Raw genomic sequence first — 14,845 nt, 5'->3', positions numbered from 1 at the left:
GGTAAGTTTTAATACATCCATCGTATATTTAGGACCTAGGATTGTCAGACTATGATTTGTTTCTGTCTCTGAAGAAATATTTAAGTGGTGTTAAATTCGTTTCAAAAGAGACCTTGAAAACCACGTGTCACACTTTTTAGTTGTTGTTGTTGTCAAGAAACCACCTAAGTTCTACAGCGATAGAAGTATTGTGTTGGCAGGTCATCGATACAGGCGAGAAAATAGCAGGTCATCGATTAAAATAGTGTACCTGCGCTTTCATAATGTTGTATTGAAATTATGATATAAGGGTATTCTCAATTTTGATCTTCAAGAGCTCAATACGTTTTAGGCAAACACATACCGTATATACAGTATAATATTCTGTAATATAAAGTGAAATAACTATACTAATATAATTGTAATTACTTGAGTATAAGAAGCGACTCAAATATTTTGAAATGAGATACTTTTCTTTTTAACAATATACGTACTGTATTGCGTTGCCTATAGGTCAATGAACTCTTATTGAAAATACATAATTTATAGAATTAAAGTGGAGGAAAAGAAAATTACAATTACTGAAACAAATGCACGTGTTGGGTGTTCGTTTACAATGTGGTATTTCATATGTCTTTTTTTTTGTGATTTTGAGTTTTCCCCCTAAACCTGATAATAAAGCAATAATTCATGTTCTAGCAAACCCTCGTACGTTACAAGACATCGATTGCTGAGAAACAATGTATCACAGTGCTTGCTTGCATGTCAATTGTTGGCAACTTCAGGTGATACCTCGTATGCCTGTGAGTTCAATGTATTATAGGCATAGCTATGTGCTGTGATGAGAGCATCTGTTTGAGCGTGCACCTTTTATAAAGGTCTGAAATATTAATATTGTGAATATATGTGATGATTTTTTGTCTCCCGAAAAAAAAATAACAATTTGGACACATGAGGTGTCACATCTCTAACGATGTTATGTGACACAAGTCTCACAAAGTGTGAGCTGGTTTTGAGCTTGCGACCTTGTGTTAATACAATGAAGAAATATATTATTGAACTACGAGGGCCATCCGGGAAGTGGTACCCGTTTGCGCCGCATGAAGCGCTGACGACTCGGGGAGCCACTGGGCAAGGTCAGACCGTGTCAGTGGCTTGTCTGCCTGCTCTGTGCGAGGTTTGAGTGACGCTAGCAGTGCCTGTGTTGTGTCTGTGCTCGTTTATAATGATTAAACGAATTGAGAACCCCACCAGTTGTGAAGTGAGGGCCGGGATTAAATTTCTTAATGCACGAAACGTTCGACCTTGTGAAATTAATCGCCAATTAAAGGAGGTATGGAGACAATGTGATGGACGAATCTTCTGTTCGGCGCTGGTGACGCAACTTCAACCTAGGGAGGGGGAGTACACACGACGAGGAGCGTTCAGGGAGACCATCTGTCATTACAGACGAACTGCTAAGGTCAGTAGACGAATGCGTGAGGAACGATCGGCGCGTCACAATTGGATTTTTATTTCTTTACGAAGCTTAAAGACTTTCTGGCGGGAAAAAGATTTGACAGCGATGAAGAACTTAAACGAGGCGTGACTACGTATCTCAATACGCTGGCGGCGGAGGACTATGACGCTGGAATACAAAAGCTCGTCACACGGTATGACAAATGCCTCAATTTGCTTGGTGATTATGTGGAGAAGTAGTGTAAAGTATGCTCTTTCCAATAAAAATGTGTGTATTTGTTAATATGTACTACTGTGTCTTTATTGCACAAATGGGCACCACTTTCCAAATGGCCCTCGTATGTGTGGAGAAAGAATTAGTTTGGTGTATAAACAAATATTAAGAATAGAACCAGGTAATCTTATAAACATTTGCTTATAGTAACAGTAGGCTAATATCTTTTGTATTGAATTTATAAACAAATTAGTTTTCTATTAAATTTAGTAATTCATACTTATTTCATCATGTCAAACTCTCAAAATACTATAATCTAATCTTACTAATATCTTAAGATTAACCGTTGTGTTTCCATGTATAATTTGCGCTCTCTACAAGTACTTGAGTTAAGGAAAATCGAACCATGTACAAAACAAGTAATACTGATAAAGTTCTTATCACCCAACTCATGAACCATCAGTACGGTCAGAATCCTTCTTAGCATCTAGTGTTATGAGTTAAATAATCTTGTTAATAATAATTACCTTATATGCACTTGAAAGTGCATCAGATGCCACCGGATTACATTTAGTTATTAATTACTTTTGGTATTGAAATGAGCACAAATTAAATAACTAAATAGACTCAAGGATCAAAGAGTTTTCGTTCTACAACGAAAAACAAACTAAAATGAATAAATTTTGGATAATGTCTTGTTAAAGCGCGATATGCTACTTGGAAGTTGAAAGTGTATCTGGTTTGAAATCCAAAATTTATTGAATCTTGAGTTCTTAGCATCTTAATAATCTCAGAAGTATTTACTTCAAAGCAATTCCACTTTTGCTAACTACAGGGGATTGTCAGTCACATTCCTTTTAGCTAATAAGGAAAGAAGATATGTTAATTCTTATGAATAGAGATAATGACGTTCACTGAAGTTTCCTTTTGCTTAAGGCCATAAACAGGGTTGTTTATCTCCTCTTTTTTCTTTGTTGTTGTTGTTCTTGTGTAATTGATTTCCGGCTCTTCTATATATGAAATTGATTTTACCAGATTAATGAGTTTCAAATCACAAGATTTCTATATCAAAAATAATATTTGAGCCTCATTTAAAATAATATACAACCAGGTTTGTAGCCAGCCCAAAAATGTAGGGAAGGGGGATGCAACCATATTATAGTTCATCACTATGTTATAGATCATTTGCCACTCTACCGTGAACATTTTAGGGGGGGAAGCCATACTTTAAAGGGGGGTCGGCCCCCTAGACCTCACTCTCTGGATACTGGCCTGTATACTACTTAATACTAGTACAAGACAAAAATAAATATATAAATAAAAATCGACCACTAAGGCTAAATTAATGTTTTGTATATCTTGTTTCTGATGCGTCTGGTTGCAGCATCAAATTTCGCTAAAACTACAGAACTTGGAGTAGAAACCCAAATATTTGTGGGATTCGATTATAACAGAAAGACTGGGTATCATCAGTGTTCTTTAAGGAAGGTGTGTGGATTATTGTAAAATAGCGTATCACATCACAATAACATTTTGAAATATTCATTTCTTTGTTAATTAATTTCCTAACGTTGTTCCCGCCATTGAAGACATGCTTCACAGTTTAGAGTGAGATATTAAATACTAGAGGCCTTATCGAGGATTGAACCCATAAGTTCTGATAATTAGACCTCTGGTTTTAACGAGTAGATTATTCGACAACTATAGACTAAGATATTCGAAAATTATATAGACTAAGATTGATGTCATACGTTTTATAGCTGTAATACTTTTAAGTAGTTTCATTAACTTTCTAGGCTTCTAACTATTAAACGGGCACAGTTGCACGATCCTTCATGGATAGCATAGAAATGCTTAATATGCATTACTAAAGTCAGTGTGAAGAGAAAAAAAAAGTTATACGAATGAACTTCCCGATTGCGGCAAATATTCATTCTTCACTAATTTTAACTAATCCCTATTGTAAGCATAACTTAACGGTTCAAAGGTGGAGCGTTTACTTCTGGTGCATGGGGTTCCTGGTTCAATCCCCGTCCAAATAAGTTTGTTGTTGACAACATCATGTACGTGGGTTTTCTGGGAGAACATCTGTTCCCTCCCACAGTCTCGTCCCACAAACTTTTCCATTAGTAGCTCTCTCTCTTAGCCTAAATGGCATAATCGTAGGACACACTGAAATATTTTATTATTTTTTATTTGTTTAACATTTAATCTCAAATTAAAGTTTTTTCTATATAGTTTCCCATAATTTTTAATCTAAATAGCAGTTGGTGAATTTTTTGAGAAAATTTTAACTAAATTCAAACAGTTATTTTGGTAGTCCATAACTACACACAAATATCTGCATAGAAGTTCTCTCATGGCTGTAGTGCTCGTGTGTGCGATTTTGGGGTGCAAAACTTGAATTCGATTCTTGGTGGGAGATCATGCAATTCGGATGACAATGTTGCTTCTAAAAAAAATGTCTAAATGCAGATTTATTTCCAATGATTATTTGCTTATCAAATCAACGCATCTAAGTGTGGCAGTGCCTGAACCTTTTTAAATACTTTTTTTTTTTTTTAATATCTACTCACATTGTTTTGCAAATATCTATATAAACTATTTCGGTTTACAATTTTACATTTTTATCTTTTACCTCAACGAATAATCAAATTCTAATTACGGTAAAAGTGTTGGCAACATTTGAGTTTTGTGACCGCTCATTAGTGATAAGTGAAAGGGAACAATTTTGAAATAACAGTGTTACAGGATCTGTTGTGCTGACAACTGACTGTGCGTCATTATCAAATTTTAAAACTCTGGTCAGTCGGTTATGAACCATCATGGGTTTTAAAAGCAGGGAATTAATTTAGTTTTTAGGTCATTGACTAATTGCCGCTCCAGGGAGACAATGGTTTTGCAGTATTTGCACGTTACACAGCCTAGCAATATTTAATGATTATGATACATGCCTCCCTTTAGTTAAAATACAACGCAGGAATACGGCAAGAGAAAGAAATGGACATACTGCTTTTGTGGTAGCTTGCATACAAGAATAGTTTAAATTTCTAGTATAAGAATCAGGTTGTCTCAGGTTTCAGTTTTCGGCTCGACCTTCTGATTAAAGACTTTCCGTTAAATTTTTTGGTTTAACAAATGTGAGAAAAAAAGCGATAGGGGAGAGCCGCACAGTGAATCTATGGTAGTGAGTCTTATCTCTGGTGCGAGGGGTCTCTAATTCCATCCAGTCGATGAGACTTTGTGGTAGACGACATCGTGTCCGTTAATTTTCTGAGGGTTCTTACATTTCCTCCTACATTATCATTACATTAATAGTTTCGCAAGCGCTCACTTCCAATAATCATCAACTTCTTGGGCCTAACAGTCATAATTGTGGATCGAAAAAGTAGAAATTCAGTTTCATTTCAAATTCCAAGGGTTATTTAGGATTTAGGATTAAGATTTCTGGGCTTTCGACATCTAAGACCATTTAGCCCCTCACATTTTGAGGGATGACGTCCCTCGGCGAGCACACTATCCGGGGAAAGGGAAGGAAGAAGGGATTGGGAAAGGAAGGAAGCAGCCTGGGACCTATAATTTAGGTACCACCCCGGCATTTGCCTGGTGGGAATGAGGAAAACCCAGAAAAACCTCATTCAGGGTAGCTGAAAAAAGCGTTTTACACTTAATCGATCGAGTGCCCCAAAGGAAATCGAACCCGGGACCGCTCACACCGAATGCGAGAGCTTTAGCGACTACGTTACGCGGGGCCACCTCAAGGGTTATTGTCGTAGAAACACAAGCCTTTAAGTAGGTTGTGTCCTGAGCCACACTAATGTAATTCGTATTGTTGTTACTCACTTCAGTAGAATTCAAATATATCATCATTATTCTTACCCTACATAAAGGTATTTTTCTACAAGCGTTTCAAATTAATACTCTATGCATCACGCGCGTATATATTCACATATCCCGCCTATTTTAAACGTTTCGATTGAATTATCCACATCGTGTTTTCTCAATCTATTTCATACCATGATACTTTTTAATCACATCCTCATGTAGGCGACCATATAGGTCTGAGTAATTTCGGACTGTAAAAAGCTTTTTGTTTATTTGCTTATTGTTAATATTTGTATGTGTTTGAATTGTATTTTAATATGCAATTTTTGTTGTATTTATGTTTTTCTTCGTGTTTCACGACGTTTGAGGTTCTGTGACGTGCAGCATCAAGGTTTTGAAGGACAATGTTTACAATTAATAGGCTCCGAACCACCATACTTTGAATCCAGCGCAGTTGGCGTATACACAGGTCATCGAGCAAAGATTTATCCTTACAAATATAGATTGTTCGCTCGTCACATTATCTCGCCCCTAAGAGGACTGGAATCAGAATCTCACCACCGCACCGGTCACGGATCTTGAGTTTGCAATTGGACTTTAACAACATCTATTAATTGTATTCTTCATCTGCTTCTCCTTAGTTCTCCTTCCATAATATTTTCTATAATTTTCTCTCAAACAACAGTTTTGTGCTTTAATATGAATCATGTTTATATATATGGGCGACTTGGTTAAACGTAATGATATGGCATATTTTCTAAGTTTCGAGTAAATTGTAAAAGAAGGTTCAACATTCCCATACAATTCAATGCGATGACATACACCAAACAAGCTTCCCTGCCCTCTGCAGAAACATTTCTGAACTTAAATTATGTGCATACTGTTCTGTGGTTCGATATAATCAATTTCACCGGCAATGACACTGACCATTATTTTCACCCAAGTTGTCATGTTAAATTTGATTTCAACAACGTCTAGTATCAGTATCTAGAAAGTGGTCGGAAGGAAAACCGAAAGATTTTCGGAGGTGATACCTGACACTAAAATAAGACAAAAAGTAGATTTTCCACTTTTTGCATTGGTAGACCATCTGGCTGTTCACTTCTCATACAAGGAGTCCGTGATTAGATCCCAACGGCGCCAAGTGAACTTTGTGGTGGACAAACACTGTGTGCGTAGGTTTTCTCAAGGTTCTTCCGTTTCATTCCCACTTTCTTCATTTCACCATTATCATACATCTCATCATCACCATCTTCCTTAGCGTGGTAGCTCAGTGGTAGAGCGTTCACTTCTGATGCATGGGGTCCTCAGTTCGATCCTAGCTCGTGCCAAGTGAGCTTATTAGTGGACAAACCGTGTGCGTGTGTTTTCTCGAGATTCTCTCGTTTCCTCTGACTATTTTACCATTTCGTTCATTTCTCATCATCACCGTTTCCTTTAACCAAGCCGACATAACCGTGGGACGTAAAACTTAAAGAATTCATTTCATGTCTTCCTTTGCCTCGCTGCATTATTGTGGGACGTTAAACTAAAGAAAACTTTCCACTGGCGTATCACCATAATTAAGAGCACTATAAGTCGGGGTACCACCCAGTAGCAGCTCGCGTACGACCAGGTGTACGTATACCACAGGTTGAGAAAGCATAGAAAGATCCTTCTTTTTTATAGATATGCCTCGATTCGGCGCCATGACTAGCCGAAATATTATCGAGAAAATGCAAAAATAACCATAATTAGAGAACGAAATATCGGATAAAAGGACACCTCCATTATTTTTAGTCGTAGATTTCGTTAATGCATAGTTGAGTGTAGATACGTGGGCCCAAAGGCTTGCCTATTAAAGGAATTAGAAAATGAAATGAAATTTTTGAGTTTTACGTCCCACGGCTATGTCGGTTAGGCTAAAGGAGACGGTGATGATGAGAGGTGAATGAAATGGTGGAATGAAGAAAGTGGGAGGAAACGGGAGAATCCCGAGAAACCCACGCACACGGTGTTTGTCCACCACAAAGTTCACTTGGCGGGAGCAGGGTTTGAACCCGAGACCCGAAGCACCAGAGGTGAACGCTCTACCACTGAGCCACCGCGGCCCCATTAAAGGAATTAGAAAACTCCGTTAGTATTATACCAAAGTAAAGGGCAACACCAGCACTGATAGGTCATGTGAAGCCCAAGTAGCGGGTGAAGATAGCTCTCCACACTTACTAAAATTTGGTGCATAAATAAGGTGATATATCGAGCTTCTAATATGTTTAATCTCAGGTTTCCTTAGGTGCCCATCTTTCAGAACCTGAGTGAACCCCTGATCCGTATTGAAAGAAGGGTATAACGAGAATATAATTCCCACTCTTACCGGAGTCCGAGTAAAAATCATAGAAATCATAGTAGATTCTTCAAATTAAAAGAATGCTATTACACATGTTTGATAGAGGAATTAGTCTAGTTTGTCTCCATGTACAATATACTGTCGTAGAAAGAGTTGTAATTTCGGTAGAAGCATCGTTCCAGTGTGTGACGATATTTTTTTTTAAGTCTGAAAAATATGTGTATATTGCGATTGAGTTTGCATCATTTGTAACTGTAATTATAAATAATGTCTTCCTATATGTTTAAAATGTTTTTTTCTCGTGTATGAGTTTCAATGTTTTTTTTTATCTATTATCATACTATAAAATTATTTTTTAATTTGTGAGATATATTACTAACAAATATATTTACCATTTTTAGTAACTCCTGTTCTTACATTTTCTATTGTGAACCACAGTGTATTTTTAGTATACATTCCTGAGTAATGCACAATTGAATTGTCTATATATATCTTTGTCTTCGGATTGCACTTGTTCTTATACTTCATTTTCCCTTTTTCCCTTAAAGTTTTCTTAACTTGTTATTTGGGAGACTATTGTTGCTTCACAATGACCTGAAGTATGTAAAATTTATGAAATATTCAGTGAGATCCTACATGAATTTCTTAAAAATTCAAACAATTTTCACTAAATAAAAGGCAGAAATAGTTATTATGATGCGATGATACAACTTTAGTTCACTATTGTTAATTACAAGTCTTGTAGAAGTGTTCTTCATTATGTAAACTATAGAGGGAGTGTCCATTAAATATCCGATAAATTAATGTCTAATCTCTTATTGAAATGAAATTACCTGTACTGTATTTCCTTTTTGCTGTCTCTACAAGACATTTTTGCTATCTTGCTATGAGCTCTATTCCGATAGCATAAATTTCGCTTGGCGGTGCCTCCTCTCCTACGTAACTGCTTGAATTACTTCTTCATCCGCGTTGAACTTTGTATTGGCGTGGGAGACCCGGGTTCGATTCCGGTTGGAGCTCATGTGGTTCGGATTCCACGTTAATCACTAGGTCCCGTCTCATATAACCTTGTTGCTGAAAGGGTCGTTAAACTCAAACAGGGTATGTCAGATTTATAAAGTTGGTATGGCAATTGTGGGTGTCAGATTTATAAAGTGGGTGTATCTCCTACTACGTACAATTAATCAATACTTCTACTGACTTCACAACCATATGTATTCATCTCGCGATTTTTATGTTGGAGAATACAGTCTTCATCAAACATGTTTCTTAGGAATATCTTCAAATGTTAACGAAAAATAAAGTTATGTAGTACACAGCATTTACATTTTTCCTTTTCTCAAGAAATCAGCGCGCACACACACACACACACACACAACACACACAATACAGTTCGGGTCTCAAGACAATTCCACCATAAGCTTACCCACAGAAAGTGCAAAAGAAAACTTTCGGAATGGTGAAGCAGCATGTTTTCATTCTAACAAATTATAAGTTTTCTCCTAAATTGATTAATGTGGGTGTAGTATGCTTCTATGTTTCGGAATAGAGAACTTTTGTTTCCTTTCCTTCATTATTCTATTTTATTATTTAAATGGGATTATCTTATTTCTTTATTTCTTGTTCAAATCCCCACGGTTATGCTCTTTAGGCTAAAGTAGAGAATGATTAAAAAAAAAAAGGAATGATCATAACATTAAATTTTTATGCTCTTCCACTGGAATCGAACCCGGGCTTATAAAACGGCGTACACTTTAGCTATTAGATCAGTGAGAAGGACCGTTTTATATACTAACTGGGAGGTTGATATTCTATCTCCGGTGAGAGCGGGAAATATTTTATCTCTTGTTCTGATGCGGGGCTGGAGATCACCCAGCCTCTGTAAAACAGGTAGCGGAAGGCACTTGCTGAAGCTGTTAACTGAAGTTAGAATCTTGGTGCTGACTATACCACCTCCTTTTGTATGTACCGAGATTTATTTTCATTCATTCCTTGGGCCTCGTATAACCTGCCGCGTTTTACTTTTGCCTTTACTTTTTTGCATAATTCGCAATATTTTTATCTAATTTCTTTTACGGACACTCTCAGATACGAACGCGGACAGTCCTCCCCCCAAGCGTTTCAATAATCTCTTTATAACGGACAGGAATTGTTCTCGGTTCTGCGATATATTACAGTAGGCAGGAAACTATTTTCCCCACAAGTGTATCTATCATGAGTCTGGACCTGGTGAACCATCAAAGAGCAACTTCAAGTTGAGCTTGAAATTCTTTTTTCCTGCCCACAATAAACTGCTTTCTACCGGAAATTTTAGAAAACCTTCAATAAGCAATAGCATTCAAGCAGAGTCAGTCGTATGGCCAAGAATTCTATACCAAAGATTTTTCCCTTCCCTAACAAATTTAGTCCTTTCTCCTCTTAGCCTTGCATCTTTCCCGACAATTTCATAGATAACAAAACAAACATTGTTTGTCTTGCAATAACATTTTCAATGAGCAATGTTAAGTTTAGCCAGTTAGTTGGTTCCTAATGCATATTTTGAGAAGGTTCTCAGGATCTGAAATAATGAAAAATGCTTTCCATCCCGCTTTCGCCTTCCATGTAGGAAAATATCCAAACATCTTTGGCATCACTTCAGAAAATTACCATACAAACACTATCTTCTGCAGTATACGAATATATTAATACATCCGCAGCAATAATATTATTTAACATAAATGAATTTTTCCTTCATCCCTACCAGTAATTCAAATAGTACTGAATAGAGTATTTTCATATTGAATTTTACGTATTTACGCTCATACATAATGTATTTACTGTAAAATTACTGCATAAAATTACCGTTGTAAGAAATTTTTGTAACCTCTCTGTAACGGACACCTTTCAGTATCGGACAAAAATTCATGTCCCATCGGTGTCCGTTATTCAGAGATTTCACTGTACTATTGAAGACAATGAATGCTTTCTTTTATCCGACTTTGATCCCAGATTTCGTTGTGGATAAACCTTTACTCATTTTTTTCGACTAATTTTCTGCTGGCTATAGCGCTGAAAGAGGCATTTCTATACCCTACAAACAACTATAATTAGTCTATAGTTTTTTTCTGTCTTATGTTAGTACCACGAAAGTTGGTGTTGATTCCGAACACCCTGTGTATTGAGCTAGACATTCAAACTGTGGAACTTTAAGCTTGCTGACAATATCTTTGCCTTTCTGTAGAATTTCCTTTTGTTAATCTCGGAAATAGGGTTTGTAGTTTGTTTCCACGTACTGTCTTTTATCTACACTAAATTTCAGGCAAATATAGAGAGAAGAGCCATTTGGAAGCAAAAATAAGATTTAAATAATCGTCATAAATAAAACTCATTCAGCTTATTTATTCAATTCAATTCCCAATTTTTTGTATTGTGTTTCTTTTTTATTTCTTTATTTCGTTATGAATTTTAACAAAAAAAAAACCTTCAAACAATTAATTTAACATCTTTTAAGCTAAAGAAGACAGGTGATTCACGAAAGTGATTGATTATGAAATAATTAGTGTAATGGGAATGTGGGGGGGGGGGAAACTGAGAGGTCCAAGAAAGTCCACGGGCATGATGTTGTCCACCAGAAATTCACATGCTCTGGAGTCGAATCAGAAAACTTAGCATTAGAAGTCAGTGCTCTATTATTGAAAGAAAGTGTTTCAACCGGATATTTCTTTCCATGATCTTCTGAGTACCCGTTATTAACTTTTCTACTTAATCAAATACGAGAGGAACATGAACCCAGAAACTTTGAGAACACTTGAGTGAACGTAAGGGAACGATGACATAGTGGAAGAACATTTACCTTTGGCGTGTGTGGGTCTTTGGTTCGTTTCCCTGTCAAGTAAATTTGTGGTGAACAACATTGTGTCCGTAGGTTTTTTTGGGATACTCCCGTTTCCTCCCACATTCTCGGTTCACAAATTCTTCCTTTATCATTCACTTGCCTTAATCATCCTCCCCTTTACCTTAAAGTTCATAATAGTGGGACGTTAAACTGAAATATTTAATTTCATTTCAGTTAAGAAAACGCACACGCTCTTCAAAGCGACACGAACCCCCCAATGAGTCTCACCGCACCATTGTCATCCTAACTCCTCAGACTGATAGACTATACCATTCCGGTCACCACGAATCTACTTTCCGTCCTCAACAACAATATCATTTACTTTATAATTCTCTTATAGATAATCAGATAACACTTCATTTATGGTGTTTGTATATACAAGTTTGCGATATTAAGTTTTGTTTTCTTCTTTTGAATTTCAGGAGTGAAATGTTTATATTTTAGTTTAACGTTCAACATTGAGCTCTGTTAGCTAACGAAGAAGACGATTAATGAAGGTAAATAACTAAGAAATTATTTTTTATGCTCTCCCACCGGGAATCGAACCCGGAATCAAAGATGCACACTCTAGTCAATAGACTAACAGACGGCCCACTTTTTGGATTTATTGTAATACCATATTTTCAATTTCAGATATCCACCACGAAAAAAAAAATACCACAATATTCTATTTTCTTAAATTCTGAAAGATTGATTGGTTGATTTTGAGTTTTACGTCCCGTTCAGCAGCGAGGCTATATGAGACGTGGACCTACTGATTAACGTGGAATCCGAACCACATGAGCTCCCGCCGGGAATCGAACCCGGGTCTCCCACGCCAAAGGTGTGTACGCTAACCGCTTAGCCACGGAGGAGCTCAAATTCTGAAAGAGAAATGAAATCTTTAACGTTTACGTCCCACGTTTATGCCGGCTAGGCTCAAGGAGACGGCGATGATAAGAAATGAATGAAATGAAGAAAGTGAGAAGAAACGGGAGAACCCCGAGGAAATCCACGCACACGGTGTTTGTCCACCACAAAGTCCACTTAGCGCGAACTGGGATCGAATCAAGGACACCATGCATCAGAGGTGAACACTCTACCACTGAGCCACCGCAGCCCGAAATTCTGAAAGAGTTACTATGGTTTATGAAATTTTGAATGCTAGACATAAAAAAAATAATAATAAATAAATAAATAAATAAATAAATAAATAAAATAAAATAAATAAATAAAATAAATAAATAAATACAGTTGTCGGTTTTATTAGGTTAGCATGTACGTCCGTTACGGGTACAATAATTCTTGAATGAAAGCGAGTTCTTAAATTCTGTTTTACGCAATAAATAGCTAGAGTGATTATTTTGACCGACTTTGTTAATCGAATCAATCTGTCAGTATCTTCACGGATAACAGAAACTTTAATACTAGCTATTCATATTCCATACATGAAAGTTTCGCGTGTTTGTTTTGACTCTCCTTAGCAGAGTTCATATTATACTTGTTATCGGTAGAAATTGAGAGGAAACATAAAATACAAAATGCTTAAATACTTTGCAAATTCATAAAATTTCGAAAGTGTCAAGAATAAAATCATCGTATAGTTCTAAGCAGCTTTTCTCTTCCTTTTTGCACGGTTCTTAGTACATTTGGTTTCTTTACTGCACTTAAATGTTACTCAGTTATTAAGAAGTAGTGGAAACTTGAAGAAAGGAAAAAAAACGAAGCAGGAAAATAATATTTTTTTTTTACGGCGTTACTATCCATTAAATAGTGGTCTGCATATTGACATGTCACTATTATTTCTGAGCTTCTAGACTGTGTTTCCCCATTTCTTTAATTAAGTAGCTTCCCGGTTATTTCACAATGCTTCATCACCGTTGAAAATTTTGTGTCATGACTGGTAGTTGGCCAATGGACCAAAACACCAAAACCACTGACTCTAAACTAACCATTTTCAAACGACATGTTTTAGCATACTAGTGTGTCGCGACGGGTGTGTCCAAAGGAAATTAGGACATTACGGAAAACAATACACGTTGCATAGAGAAGTTTAATATTTATAGCTTTGAAAACGATAAGAATAACTATTTTAAGAACAAGACTGTTGTAGTAATAGTCAGACAAGTGCAGCTCTGTAGCTAAACTTTCTTTATGATCAAAATACGAAATAATTTGCTATTACCCACTCCCAAAAATAGTTTAAAGTGGCATATTTCTGCTTCGAAACCAAGATAGAATGTGATAATGATAATGAACGAAAATAGTGCAACGAAGAAAGTGGAAGGAAACGGTAGAACCCGAACAAAGTCCTCCACACGGTGTTTGTTCACCAAACAGCCCATTTGGCGAGAAGTGGAATTAAATCAGAAACCCAACAAAGCAGAGTTGAACCTTTATATCTAAGTCATTGGCCGGCACGTAAGAAGTTAATTTTATATAGATGTGATCCAGGAATTACCAATTTGTCTTCCAAAATATAAACAACAACAATAATAAAAGGTTTGTAAAATGCTCCTCTAAACATTTACGATACACAAGAGAAATAATAATTCAAATAAAATTAGTAGTTTAGGAAGAAAACATTTTATACTTACCGAAGTTTACATATAATGAGTTCTAATACAATGTTTTCATTAAGGGAAACAAAGCGTTCTTCGTTCACCAGTATAAATTATTTAACAATGATGAATTATTATAATCCTCATTAGTTTTTTTTTAATTATGAAGCACAAAATCCACGTTATCCACAAACAACAGTTAGATACATTAATGAAAACGCAGGAACACACACGCTCAATACTATTCAAACATAAAATGAATTGGGCAGAACAATTTGAAAAGTCAATAAGTAATCGAAAATTTGACTAAACATTTAATAATGTATTACGCTTATGCAACGTTTTAAAATTTCGTGCATTGCACACCACTTGAACGTAAGTAATATCGTTATATTGGCTGCTGCCGCACACAAAGAGAACGCGCACTTGTAACGTAAGAGAGAACAACACGTGGAGCAGTGATTCGGACAAACTGACGAGCGTACGAGAAACTTTGGTTCTCCAAGCGACGGCATTCTGGAAGCGACGAGTCTGCGCGGTACTTGAGCAAAAGGAATTGTAAAGAATGCATAAACACGGAAGATGACACGAAAAGAGAATCAGTAAAAACAAAAAGAGAAGGACACATG

At 36.4% G+C, this 14,845-nt stretch overlaps 1 protein-coding gene and 1 long non-coding RNA gene across 5 annotated transcripts in view; one reads left to right on the top strand and one right to left on the bottom strand.

Moving 5' to 3' along the window:
• The window catches only part of LOC145693481 (RYamide receptor-like), a 338,943-nt gene extending 324,169 nt beyond the window's left edge, over positions 1 to 14,774 (bottom strand). The window contains exon 1 of one of the 4 annotated variants that reach the window (XM_081769539.1): positions 14,253 to 14,774. The gene's annotated coding sequence lies outside the window, so the exon portion shown is untranslated. The remainder of the gene's footprint in view (positions 1 to 14,252) is intronic. The other 3 variants (XM_081769548.1, XM_081769529.1, XM_081769522.1) reach the window with 3 other exon arrangements.
• LOC145693501 (uncharacterized) overlaps positions 1 to 14,845 on the top strand; it is a 113,085-nt gene that overhangs the window by 33,093 nt on the left and 65,147 nt on the right. The gene's annotated exons all lie outside the window — the stretch shown is intronic.

The sequence above is a fragment of the Thermobia domestica genome, chromosome 1 (genome assembly GCF_964235325.1).
Source record: "Thermobia domestica chromosome 1, izTheDome1.hap1.1, whole genome shotgun sequence".
NCBI classification, from domain to species: domain Eukaryota; kingdom Metazoa; phylum Arthropoda; class Insecta; order Zygentoma; family Lepismatidae; genus Thermobia; species Thermobia domestica.
Note: the sequence above shows the minus strand (reverse complement) of the source record. Positions and strands in the feature narration are given on the sequence as shown.